At 31.9% G+C, this 14,059-nt stretch overlaps 1 protein-coding gene across 4 annotated transcripts in view; it reads right to left on the bottom strand.

Moving 5' to 3' along the window:
• KHDRBS2 (KH RNA binding domain containing, signal transduction associated 2) overlaps positions 1 to 14,059 on the bottom strand; it is a 977,363-nt gene that overhangs the window by 157,660 nt on the left and 805,644 nt on the right. The window lies entirely within an intron of this gene.

Genomic DNA, 14,059 nt, shown 5'->3' with positions numbered 1-14,059 from the left:
GACAAAGTCAAAGTTAAAAAAATATTCAATTAAGAGAGAAATCTATATTATGTCGGCTATATCAATATTGTTTTATAAATATGTGTGTATATATGTATTTATGTGTCTCTATACATGTGTGAATTTATGTTTATAGGTGGGTATGTATAACTGTGCTTAACTGTAGCCTGTTTGGGGAAGATGGGGGCAGAGGAAAAGGAAGAAAAAGAATAAAGTAAAAGGTACACAGCAGAGACTAAAAGAAAACCTAAGAAGGAAGTAAAGATGAACAGTTCTGGATACAAAGTCTTCTATTATATATGTTTTCTTGAAATGTAAATTTATTGTAACATATTTTAAATCCTCCCTATGTTCTGCTGTACATATGATTGTTTTTTTTTTTTACTTTTTCTATTCTGTATTTAAGTTTTAAATATATATATATTTAAAAGAAAAAAAATCTGATGTAATATACTAAATTCCATTTCCAGAGACTCTCAGATATACCAAAAAAAAGCAGATATATATCTTCTCCTAGCAGTTCTTTAGGAACAGATTTAGATATAATTTTCTTGAATTCAGGTTCAATTATTTTGTTGTTCTTTCCATTTACATTGATGTAGTGATTATGTATATTGTTTCCCTGGTTCTACATATTTCTGCATCAGTCAATACTAGTCTCCTCATGTTTCCCTATATTTTCTGAATTCATTTATTACAGTATATCAGTAGGCCATTGTATTCATGTACTATACTTTGATTGTCCCCTAAATGAGGCATCTAGTTGATTTTTAATCCACAACATATTATTATCAAGTAAAATTTTAAATTAACTAGTGACTGCCTACTTTGCATTTCCAATCTAATTCTTATTATTCTTAGTATTCTCCAAAACTAATTCTCAACAAATACCTTTCACTTGAACCAGATTAACATTATTACTGTCCTTTGAATTAACGTGCTATAATTATTCCCACCTTCGTGACTTTTCCTTCTGTTATTTTCCTTTACTAAACTTTTTGCTTCTCTTTACCTATATAAATTATACTGTAGGATTTTAAAAGCACTGTTCTTTTAAATTTTACCTCCTTCAAATAGATTTTCTTAACTTTGACAGGCCTAATCAATCTTCTATGAATTTCTAAAATGACTAATCTTGACTATTTTAATTAGAAGCCCCAAGTAATAAATATTTCTAGTATTTTACTATGATGTCCATTAATATGAAGACAGTATATTAGAAGTAGCAGTACTTGAGGGTATCAACTGCAAGGAGACAAAAGCTATTTTGCTTCTCATTAGCAAATAAATATAGCTACATACATTGCCAAAAAATTTTGTACTGGTGGCAGCAACAGATCCCACTAACCAGTTTGTATTAATTTTACAAGAACTCATTAAAATTATAGTGACACAACAATAAAAATATCCTCAGAGACCCATGAAGAGACAAAATTACTCAACACATCTATGTTTTCTAATGATAAGACCCTGAAAGAAAAGAAAGTCTTTCTGTAATTTGGGAATGAATATAATAAAACCATATGTTTGATATCTTTCCAGGATTCTTGGGCTGTTCTCTGAAAGGCAAGAAACAGATATTTCAAAGCTATCATGGAAAAACTTATTTGAATTTTATATCTATTTTCACACTCTTGGAGAAAAGTTACTTACTGGAATATGTCTTTATGATCAGAGAACAAATGAGGATACATATAAACAAAAGTCATTGGTTAGTCTATCCAAGATTGAAGTTACTGTTGACTCAGAAAAAGATTTAATCACAGAAGGTAGATTAAAAGGAATGTAAAAAAGTTAGAATAACCATTTTATTTTGAAAAAAAAAAAGTAGCTGGAATTACAGTTGGAAAGACTATAAGAGAAAAATAGCAATAGTGTGTTATAAAGCTTATTGTGGAATAATCTTTTAATGTAGATGTAAACTTAAATGATTTTTCCTCCTTCAAAGAAAAGTGTCATCTTCTCAAGAAATAATAAGGGAGCTAGTGAATATAGTAGAAAGAGAATTAGAGTTAGGTAAATTATGTTCACATTCCAAATCTGAAACCTACTAACTGTATGAACTGAGATGTCATTTCATAGATCTGAGCTTGATTCCTTATCAAATGAATATATTGATACAATCACCAGTTGCTTTACAGAGTTATTTAATGAAAAAAAAAAACATTCTGTGAAACTTGGATTCTATAAATGTGAATATACACAAATGGCTTTGTGTATATATGAATATGTAATGTATACACACATGTACCTATGTACCAATATATAATATAGATATAATAGATATTTATATCTATCCATCCATTCATGTATCTATTATTATCTTCATATATCTGTGATATCTGTGTACATATGTATATATGCATTTTTATAAATACATATGTATATGGGGAAAGAGAGAGAGAGAGAGAGACAGAGAGAGAGAGACAGAGACAGAGACAGAGAGAGACAGAGAGGCAAAGAGACAGGGAGACAGAAGATTCAAAGAGATAGAAAGAGAGAAAGACAGAGAAAGAGTCACACACAGAGAGATAGAGAGATAGAAATACAGAGAAAGATAGAAACAGAGAGGCATAGAAATAGAGAAAGAAGGCGAATTTCTAGATAAAATTGCTAAAGAGAGAGATATCCAAAAAGACAGATTGCTTACTGGATAAAGTTCAGACTCTTTTGCATTGAGTTTGGACGAGATTTTCCAAAGCTTATTCCAGAGTTTTGTATTTATTAAAAAAATCATGGTTCATAATTTCAAGGGAGAGGGTTGAGGGGAGAAAGAAAGGCAAGATTGATAATAGAACAGAGAGAAGCTGAGTCAGTAAGAACTTACTAAGTTCCAGGCACTGTTGTAAGTCGTGGGGATATCAAACATTTAATGGAAAAATAACATTCCTTCCTTCCTTCCTTCCTTCCTTCCTTCCTTCCTTCCTTCCTTCCTTTTTCCTTCCTTTTTCCTTCCTTCCTTCCTTCTTCCTTCCTTCCTTCCTTCCTTCCTTCCTTCCTTCCTTCCTTCCTTCCTTCCTCCTTCCTTCCTTCCTTCCTTCCTTCCTTCCTTCCTTCCTTCCTTCCTTCCTTCCTTCCTTCCTTCCTTCCTTCCTTCCTTCCTTCCTTCCTTCCTTCCTTCTCTTCCTTCCTTCCTTCCTTCCTTCCTTCCTTCCTTCCTTCCTTCCTTCTCTTCCTTCCTTCCTTCCTTCCTTCCTTCCTTCCTTCCTTCCTTCCTTCCTTCCTTCCTTCCTTCCTTCCTTCCTTCCTTCCTTCCTTCCTTCCTTCTCTTCCTTCCTTCCTTCCTTCCTTCCTTCCTTCCTTCCTTCTCTTCCTTCCTTCCTTCCTTCCTTCCTTCCTTCCTTCCTTCCTTCCTTCCTTCCTTCCTTCCTTCCTTCCTTCCTTCCTTCCTTCCTTCCTTCCTTCTCTTCCTTCCTTCCTTCCTTCCTTCCTTCCTTCCTTCCTTCCTTCCTTCCTTCCTTCCTTCCTTCCCTTCCTTCCTTCCTTCCTTCCTTCCTTCCTTCCTTCCTTCCTTCCTTCCTTCCTTCCTTCCTTCCTTCCTTATTTCCTTCCTTCCTTCCAGGAATCCACAAGCAAACAGCTATGTACAAAGAAGAATCATTTGGAGTCAATCTCAAGGGGAAGTCACTAATGATAGTGGATTTAGCATTGAATAAATAAAGTATCCCAGGCTTTTCCTGAAATGATGCTCTGGGGGAGTTCATCACAGAGCTTATGCTTTGTTAGAATAGACTTTGAAAGAAGGGTTACTGGGTTAGGGTCACCTCCATGTCATGATGAGATATCAGAGCAATATTTTAATTGAAAATATATTATGAATGACCATTATTTTATATGTTTAAATATTAACATAATCCATCCTAATACCATTCACACATCCTGACACAAATAAAGATTTCTATAGGTATCAATCATTTCCTGAGAATAAATAGCTTGAAATCATTCAATAAAAATTCAACTATGGGCAGTTTTTCTTTTGTTTTGCATATTGTCCAATATCTATTTCAGTCTCAAACATAACAATTCTACTGGAAAATAATATATCTGCTTAAAATTAATTAGAGAATTGACTTATGCCCCAAATTTCTGTATGTCATACATTCTAAAGAAAGCAGTATCAGGATTTTTATAGTTTAAAAAATAAAAATCATAAAATATCACTGTGATAAAATTAATTCCTAACTACTGAAAATATTTATGTTGTAGAGCAAAATCAATAAGGAAATATTCAAATAAAATCATTCTTTGATCAAAAGTGATCTTTGATGTCATTGATTTGGGTGTTCCCTCCAAAGATGTAGGTGATAACCTACTCACACCTGTTTGTCTTATGAGACTTTTGTTGATATCTTCCCAAATTTGCCCTAAAGGATCTACTCAACATACTAGGGGCCTTCCTTGATTTCTTCCCACATCACAAGAATATTACTAATACACCAGCCTGGTTGGTCACCAGTCATTTCTCCTTTTTACCATATGGTCAACCCATCTTCTCTTATCCTATAATATTTAGATTATAATATTTCTCTTTGTCAGAGTTCTCTGCTAGTTTTAATAAAGTTGCAGAATAAATGAATGAAAATAATAATAACCCAATAATTAAGGTTTGATTTTGAAAATAGATTTGAGATTTCACCTCTAAAAAAGGTTATAGAAGTATTACACTTGGGAGAAATATGTTTGATTGATGCTGATCCTTTGCTCTGTAAGCTAAAGATATTTCCCCTACTACCAGATGTTCATTACACTCAAAGTTCCTTAACTCAAATAGCAATGAGGCTTCAGGGAGGGAGAATACCCAAAGATAGTTCCACCATGATAGGCAGACACCTCAATCAATCTATGTCCTGAGACTTTGAAAGGTACAAAAAAGGTTTACCTGGAGATATATTGCAAAGTATACACATAATTACAGTCAGTAAAGATAAAATCTAGGGCCATTTTATGGAAGTTTCTTAGATCACTTTATGAAGACTTTAAAAAACCTTTCAGTCTCCAGGTTTAAAAACTATTGAGGACCTCAAAGTACTTTTTGTCTGTGTGAGTTAAATTGATATTAACCATATTAAATTTTAAAACTGATAACTCAAAATATTTAATTCAATTAAATAACAGAATAAACCCCCATATTCTAATATAAATTGCATTTTTAATGCAAAATAATTACATTTTTCTAGTGAGAAAAGTGCCATTGTTGGATATATTTTGGGAAATCTCTAATGTTTGGTTGATAGAAGTCAGTTAGATTCTCATATCTGCTTCTTTATTATTATGTGATGATCTGTAATTTTGGTTCAAGTTACCTGAAGAAATTTGGCCTTGCAAAGCTTGCATGTAGTTGGAACAAGAAGGATCATTTTAATAGACAAATACTATTTTAATATTATTGGGAAAATAGTTTAGACTTCAGAGACCACCTAAAAAGGTCTTGGGAATCTCTTAGAGACTACAAAATACACACTGAGAACCATTGCTATAGACAACTGGATCTCTGACAATGGCAAAATGCATTACTTAAAGGAAAACCCTAAAAGTCCTACATTTAGACGCTTGGAGAAGGAATGAAACAGTGTACTCACATATTTGAGATCCATACATAAACTCAAATTATTCCATGGCCATAAACAAATGGAAATAATATCTCAGACTTAGTTTGAAAAAAAGAACATCAGTGAAGAAGGAAGCTGCCATTAGAATTTCTACTATGGATGGATAATCACTTAACCCAACTTTTGGCAAGCAGGGTTATAACCCATGAGAACATGGATTTTGCCCCAAAAGATCCAAGTAACCTCAACCTTTTGTAGTCAGACTGAATGGATCTAGAAATACTTTCATAGTACTCAAATGAATATTGGCCTGTGATTATTTTTGTACATAGATGATAAGTTAAAAGCCACATATGGAAAATATTTGACTTCTAACCATATCAAATCCATTTTATTCTACTGGTGGTACAAAAGAAATTAGTATAGGGACAGCCTTATTGATATTAACTCAAATGAAAGAATTCTTTACAAGGAAAGATGGATCTAGAGAAAAATCATTCCACATGGAAAAGTGTTAAGAAAAAGGGTTGAAGAGCTCACCTATTACATGAACATCACTATCAAAAGAAATACATAAATGCATATATTCCTTCCATTAAAATTCTGGAGAAGATAACCATATACACATTAAAAAGAAAATATAACTTTTATGATATAGAAATTGAGAGCTCTAGGATTGATTTTGTAAAAAGTAGATGAGGTATAAGAAATGTATTGCCTCCATTTCTATAAGTGCTACCTTTAGAATTATCAGCTATTCCCATTGTTTTTATTTGTATTTGTTTTTCCTCCCATTAAGACTCATAGTTCCTCATGAAAATTGAGGTGGTGACTATGAAAATTGAGAATAGAGATTATATTTTCACACTAAATAGTGGAACACAAGTCACAAGTGTTTCAGTCATTTTATGAAAAAAATATTGAAGTAACACTACAGCCTCATGAAAGTTTTGGTCTTGGAAGAATGGGTGCTAAAAGCTATCAAGGTATAGGATACACTGAAGTGTCTTTTGAATTCTCCAAAGATATTGATGGTGTCAATAAAGCAATGAGCTTTTTGGTGCTGGTATGCTCAGATCCATCCTGTGTAAATGGGTGTCAGCTCTGATTAGAACCCAGTTCAATCTACTTAGGACACAGGGGTGTATGAGTCAATATTTGCACATTGTAACCATCTATACACAGAGCTGTAAGAATGATGGAGTCAAGTTGTTACAGTGAACAGTTGTCATAGAGACCAAGCATTTCTAATTCTAAGATAGATTTAAAGAAATTTGATTTGGGGGGACATCTTAGAACCAGAGAAGTAGAAGGAGCAGTTTTTAGCAAGAAGACAAATATGTTCTCAATGCACAAGTAGGATGTGAGATATGCCTAAGGAATGATTTATAAAACCAATTCATTAAATCCCAACCATTTTGGGGAAAGATTTAGAATAAACTAATTTGTCTGAAGGAAAATATGAATTATTTGAGAGAACATCTTAAAAACCTGCTATGAATAAAATTACCACAGAATCCAACAGGCCATATGAGTTGCTCATAATAAAGACACTTTAAAAGAATAGAAGTAGCATAATGAGTTCACATGGCAACTTTTTGAATATTGAATATTAGGGAGAGTAGAGAATTGAGAGGTTAAAGCTGGGTAATCTAGAGTAGAGTAGTGGATGGATGGTACTACTCTCAGTATAAATAGGAGAGTTCAACCCTTTCACTGAGTAAATAAAGAAACTTGGTCCCAAAAAGGTTGTGATGAGTAGGTACCAGATCTAGAACTAGAATCCTAGTTTGCTTACCACTAATAATTCTCTATTAATATCCTCTAATATAATTTCTCTTAATGACTAGTGACAAATAAGAATTATAAAATCAATCACAGCCTATTACTTGTTTTCATACTGATTTTCATTCCAAGAAGAATTATTTTCATATTTCTTCAGATTTTCCAGTTCTGCTATAATTTAATTTTATATGCTCTCTTCTCTTAAAAAAGTGATGTCTTAAGTATATGTACACATTAAGACTCAAAACTTATTACCCACTTAAAATATTCTGGAACATGTGACAATTCCTAAAAGTAGGCATTACCTACAGAAACATAGTCTCTGCTTTTAATCATATACAAAATATTGAAAAACTACATAAGTGGGAAAGATAAACTATCAAATCTGTGGCTGTCAAGGATTATGGTTGCTAATACCAGGTAAGATTGCACTTCAAAATTACTTAATTAATTCATCCTTGAGGCAATTAAGCCTTAATACTCCACTTCAATGGGAGGTACAAGAAAGAGAAAACCATATCAGGTATAATTTTGCTTTTACAGAATTAAAAAACCTAACACTTAAATGCTATAATTATTTTATAAATCCTCCAATAGAATTTTTAAGAATTAAAAAAGTCCTTGAATAGGAGAAACTATTAGAAAATAGCTTTTATGAGCAGTTATTTGAAGATTTAGACCCTAGGATTTATTTTAAAAAATATTAATGTATTAACAAAAGTCAGTTTATCCCCAAAGGTTTTAGACTTCTGACAGTCAGTGAGTTTTAGCAGTCTTATGAACTTCATGTTTTGGATGAAAACTTCTCTATTAGGAATTAGGAAAGCATTTACTATATTAATTATTGCTGTATTTGAGAATCCTGCTTAGAATTGAGATAGGTAGTCCATTCAAATTCATTCACAAAAGTGTAGTTTTTCTCATCCTATATTTTAGAGTTGGCCTCCTGTGAAGGCACAACATTTTAAGCTTTTTAAGCCATTATGTGGAGAGGTGAAGAAAGAATATCAGTATTTTTTAAATTCTTTGTGAGACTGACACATTTAAAATAAGAGAATAGGTAATATTTTCAGCTTTGAAGTTTATTATAAATGTGTCTGTACTATAATGTATGTATAATCTACATATATGTACATTTTATATTTATTTCTAATTACTGATGAACTGTGTGACTAAAACAAATTTCTTATATATTTGATCACACACACATGCCATAATGAGTAATTTCATTAATATATGGGAAGGAAATAAATATCTACAAACAATTTATGTGAGGCACTTTGTCAAATAAGTTACAAATATTATCTAATCAATCCTAGGATGTAGATATTTTTATTATAGTATTGAACAGAGGTGTCAAGCAAGTACCTGTAACATATGGCTCGTAATCCTCCTGAATATAAACCAAACCAGATTAAAATGTAATTGGAAAATATTAAGCAAAATAAACAAACATACAATAAAACCTAGATAATATTCACATGTGGTCTTCTAACTCAATATGTGCCCTAAAAAGTCCTACATACAGATAGATGGTCTAATGACTCTCATTTCTATATGAGTTTAATATTAATGGAATAGAATACCTAGTATTGCCACTCTCTCCACTGATGAAAATAATTCATCTTTAATAAATAGAATTAGAGGGTTGCTTGGGGACACTGTGCCAACATGATAAAATGCATATTGGGTAGATCTTGGAGTAAGAAGTAAGAAAGACCTGGGTTCAAGTCTTACCCCTGAAGCATATTAGAAGTGTGACCCTAAGCAAGTAATTTATTCTTGTAGTGCACCAAAAAACTCTTTAAGATGACAATCTACAAGATTGAATAGATATATCTAGGATCAAAGTGGTATATTCTGTCTATCAGTAAAGATCGCAACTTAACCTTTGTTTTTCATTCTATGCAATGTTTTGCCATGTTTTCTTTGTGCAGAGGACTTACCTATTTTACCCATACAAATAAAAATGCTCACTTTCTTCAAGCAGTTTACATTTTTGGATATTAGTTCAGTGCTTAAGGTGCCAGTTCATTGGCAATGGCTCTATCATATATACAAATGGATTAATTGTGGTCCCTCACCAACAAAAAGGAATTAAGACCTCATTGTGCTTGAATCAAGCATGGGATATATTTCCTGATAATGGTGTACATATTGGTCTTCCTATGCCATGCTTGCTTGAGAGTAATAATTAGAAGATTAGTGAAATGAGTTGTCTTTTTGTTTGCATTTACTAAAAAAATCTTTTAGGCTTAGGGAAGACTCTTTGTTGAATGAAAGCCTTAAAGGCTTCATTTTCCTTTCCTGGATTTAAAAAAATGTTTTGCTTGTTTCTTTTTGTAATCAAAAAACAATAAACACAGTGAGATATCCTATTCTCTAGAACTTTTAGTCAATATTATGATGATAAAGACATGGTGTGCAGTCGAAAATTGTTTTTAAGAGTCTGCCTAGACAACACTCTTAGACATTATCTAAAGTCACATCCTGACTATTGTTTCTGCTGGTGCTACAATTGCTATCTCCTCAACAGTATCAACTATGGAATACCCAGAAAAAGAAAATTCTTGCCACTACAATCTTTAATTTTGTAAAAGGATTCAACAACAAACACATATGATTTTATAAGTAAAAATATTAAAGAAAATAAATCATTTTCACTTTCCTTGTGACCCTGAGGACCATAAATTTAAAGTTTGAGTATCTTCTCTGATTTGAAGCTTGTGTATCTTTTATGGATTATTTCCCACTTGTAAAACAAGATTCTTGAAAATACATTTTTTTTCTATTTGTATTGCCAAGCCTCTGTGCATTGTAAGAATTTAATATAGTTTTATTAATTCATTGTCCAACATATAATTATTCTTCAGAGATAGGGTCTATACCTATTTTCTATACTCCAAACTTTGCTTTTAAGCAAATTTTTAAATATCAAACAGCCAACAAATACCAGAGGACATAGAATCTTCTTGATTTCAACTGTACTATGCTCTATACACTAAGTTTTCATTTGGTTTTGGAAGAAAACCATTGCAAATGCCAGTGAAATCACTTATCTTTTAGGTATGAGGAAAGGAGCATTTTATAGAGTTGCTAGTAATATTGGGAAACAAGTTTAAATAGGAATCTCTTATAGGTTTCAAATTCAGGCATATTTTGCTTGTTATTGTTATTTTGGTTCAGAAAATATATTAAATGAAATATTGTAATGGAAAGTCAATTCTATAGAAAAAATGTTAGAATTGATTATCTCAGGTACATGCTGTTATAGGGAAGTTTCTCCAACATTGTTGTAAGGGTTGATTATGATATATTTTAAGATAAGTTCATCAAATTGAGTATATCACTCAAATAACTCTATCTCCACTTAGAATAAATGACAAGATGTCTTCATATTTTAAAAACATAAGAACAAGTCTAAACAATAAGTCTTAATCATATGCTTTAGACTAAGTACAAAGAAGTCCTAGAAACTGGAATGACTTTGTCTAGGAATCATTTTGATCAGCTAGTTGATTTATTAAACACATGGCTCAAAGCAAAGCTCCTTTGCTTCCCCTCCCAACCAGAGTGAAATGCAATTGAAAAAATTTAACAAAAATAAATAAGAATATAATAGAAATAGATTGCTACTTTATGTTTTTCTAATTCAAAGTGAGGCCTGCAAAATTATTCTAGATATTGGAACTGGTACTGTTTTCTAATAACCTTCCCCTGCATATCAAAACTACTAAATGAGAGTAGAAGAGGAAAGAAAGGCTTCATATCTGATTCCAGAATGGATATCTCCCATCTTTGTGCTTTGGACATGAGCAGGAACTTTTGAGCTTCAAAAGATCTGGAGAATTTTGGATTTCTCACATTCCTATAGATTTCAACCCTGGATCACATGATATCAGTTGTCTACATTGATAGCCAAGGGCATAGTTTTATAGTGGTACAAAAAGCACAAAAAAGAAGCTGCATCATTTCTAAGGGAAATGAGGAGGAGGGATTTTCCAGTAAGTAGTACCTGTGAATTACTTTTTTGCCACATGTCTACAAATTTAAGTCAATTTTATAATCTCTATGTACTTGTGAAAGAGAGTATCTCTGAGTTGAGGTGTTATTTTGTGATATATATATATATATATATATATATATATATATATATATATATATATATATATATGTATTTTTTTTTTTTACTGTAACACCTTTTTAAATATCTTTAGATCCCTAAAGATAAAGAGTATTCAAGTTCTGATAACTGTTTCAATAGCAAAATTGGGATTGTAATTTCAGAACAGACATTGCATATTAATGGCATTGAAACTGAATGGTATTGGTTAGGGCAGCTTTAAACTTTTTTTTTTTTTTTAACATAACTATAAACTTTTTTGTGGTATGAAAATCTGTACCCTATTCCCATTAAGTGCTGAAACAACAATGGGCCAACTAATCCCAAATGCCCACCAAATAATCAGCTAAAGCTTTTTGATGCCTATAAGGATTATGAAAAATGTTTTCAGTGAAGCTGAAAAAAAATAAAGAAAAATGTCTAAATAGCAGCCAAAATTCCTGATGATATCCATATCCTCACCTACTTCAGCAAGAGTAAGTATCAGCACTGTTTAGGATAGTTAATTGCTTCTGTTTATGCTGTGGCTCTATTGGCACCCTATTTTATAGTCATTTCTCTTTCCTGCTTTTTGTTGCTTTCTGAAGGAATATTCTTTTAAAAATTGATATTTTGTTTTTATATCACCATTTTCTTATTAACCTACCTCCACCCTAGAAAAATACTAATTATAGCAAAGAATATAGAAAGAAAGAGGAAGGAAAAGGGTAAACCAACATACCTACCCAGTTTGATAGAAGATACAATATTCCTCATTCATGGCACTCTTCTCTCTCCATCAAAACAAAACAAAACCAAAAAATTTTTTGCAAAGAAGGGAACAAGACACATTCTCATCCCATTCTCTTGGAGTTATGCTTAGTTATTGTAATTGCACAGCATAAAATCTTTTTCCTTTTCATTTATATTGTTAATATAACCATATTGTTTTTTGGTACATCAATTATATGTCCTCCCACACTATCATGAATTGTTTATAATTGCTTCTTTATATTTGTAATATTTATTGCATATTAATATTATATAACTTTCATATTCACCTTTTAATTCAGAGCACTTTTAGCTAAATGAATGGTCAAAAAGAGTCCAAAAATGTTTTGAAGTACTTTTCTTCTACCTTTCACTACTCTACATAATACTATTACTATAGATCAGAAGGGGCTAAAAAAAGGCAAATTTTCTTTAATTTTTTTTCTTCTTGAGGCTGATCCCTAAGGTCCCACTTGATCCACATCTGTGGAGATGATGTTTAAAAAGTTAGTTATATACAAAATATATCCAGAATAGATGGAAGATCATATGAGAAAAGAAAGCACTATGAGGTTGAGAAACTGGAAAGGATTGCTATAAATGCTTTGATTTGAACTGAGTCTGTAAGGAAACAATTGCTCTATGTTATCTCTGTAGCTCATTACAAGTTTCAAAGGCTCCAAATGAAGGGCTCCTAGATTCCTCTTACTGAAGAAAGTATTTTTCTTTGTAAAAGTATATCTGATGACTTACTATCCTAAAAGATCACCTAGCATTCTGCTTTATCGTCAAGTTCTTAATTTTTGTTCTGGCCTTATTCCAATTTAAATAATCACCTTCTTTTTGACCGGAGATTTCTTTCCTCTCCTCTCCTCTCCTCTCCTCTCCTCTCCTCTCCTCTCCTCTCCTCTCCTCTCCTCTCCTCTCCTCTCCTCTCCTCTCCTCTCCTCTCCTTTCCTCTGTGATCTTTTGATCCCAAGATCTCTATATATGGTATTTAATTTGCTTTGCTTTAATTTAATTTTCTAGAGATATTATCCTACAATGCCATTTAATCTTAGGTAAACTGCAAAGTATTTGAAGATTATTCTGAATGCAGGGAAATGTTGAAGTGTGAATTTCCTGTTGTTTTTTTTGTTTGTTTGTTTTTTACAATAGTTTTCTTCATTATCTAGTTTTGAATATCCACATTTTCATTTGTGTAACATGTTATCATTAGAGAGAATAACACTGATTACATCAGTGACATAAAAAGGAAAATGTGTACCTTTGTGTAAGAAAAATCTATCTCTAAATTAATTCTAGGTCAGTCTCAGCAGATGTAGAGAAATGTAAAACAATCATTTTAGGTCTGAGGCAAAATTGAAATCTTTACAAAATGTATCAAACATAAAAGTTCCCTTGAGTTTTATCCATGCAGTATTTTCCTGCATAATATTTGCTACCTATGGCTTGAAATTTTAGTGGGTGTTTATAAAGGAAGAACTTTGAAACCAAATTGATTGAAAATTTCATTTGTTATAGTTGATTTTTGCAGTGTTTATTTCCTAGATTACTGTCTTTTGAAGGCAGAGCAATTGCTTAACATCTTTGTAATTTAATGAGTTTAAGAAAATAATTCTCAACCCCACAGCTGGAGCTCAAATGTACCCTTATATCATCATGCAAAACACTGTGTTAGTTTGTTAGTATTTGCTTGACATCTAATTGTGAGATATTTATGTTGTGTTTCAAAATTATTGCTCTTTTGTTTCTGCTATACAGGCTTGAATAGCTTATGCAAATTTAATATTCCCTTGTTCTCAGTGATAGACAGCTTGATATCTAATGAAGTAAAACTCTATTACAGAGT

Source organism: Sminthopsis crassicaudata, chromosome 4, assembly GCF_048593235.1.
Source record: "Sminthopsis crassicaudata isolate SCR6 chromosome 4, ASM4859323v1, whole genome shotgun sequence".
NCBI lineage: Eukaryota > Metazoa > Chordata > Mammalia > Dasyuromorphia > Dasyuridae > Sminthopsis > Sminthopsis crassicaudata.
This window is presented reverse-complemented; position numbering and strand designations above follow the sequence as displayed.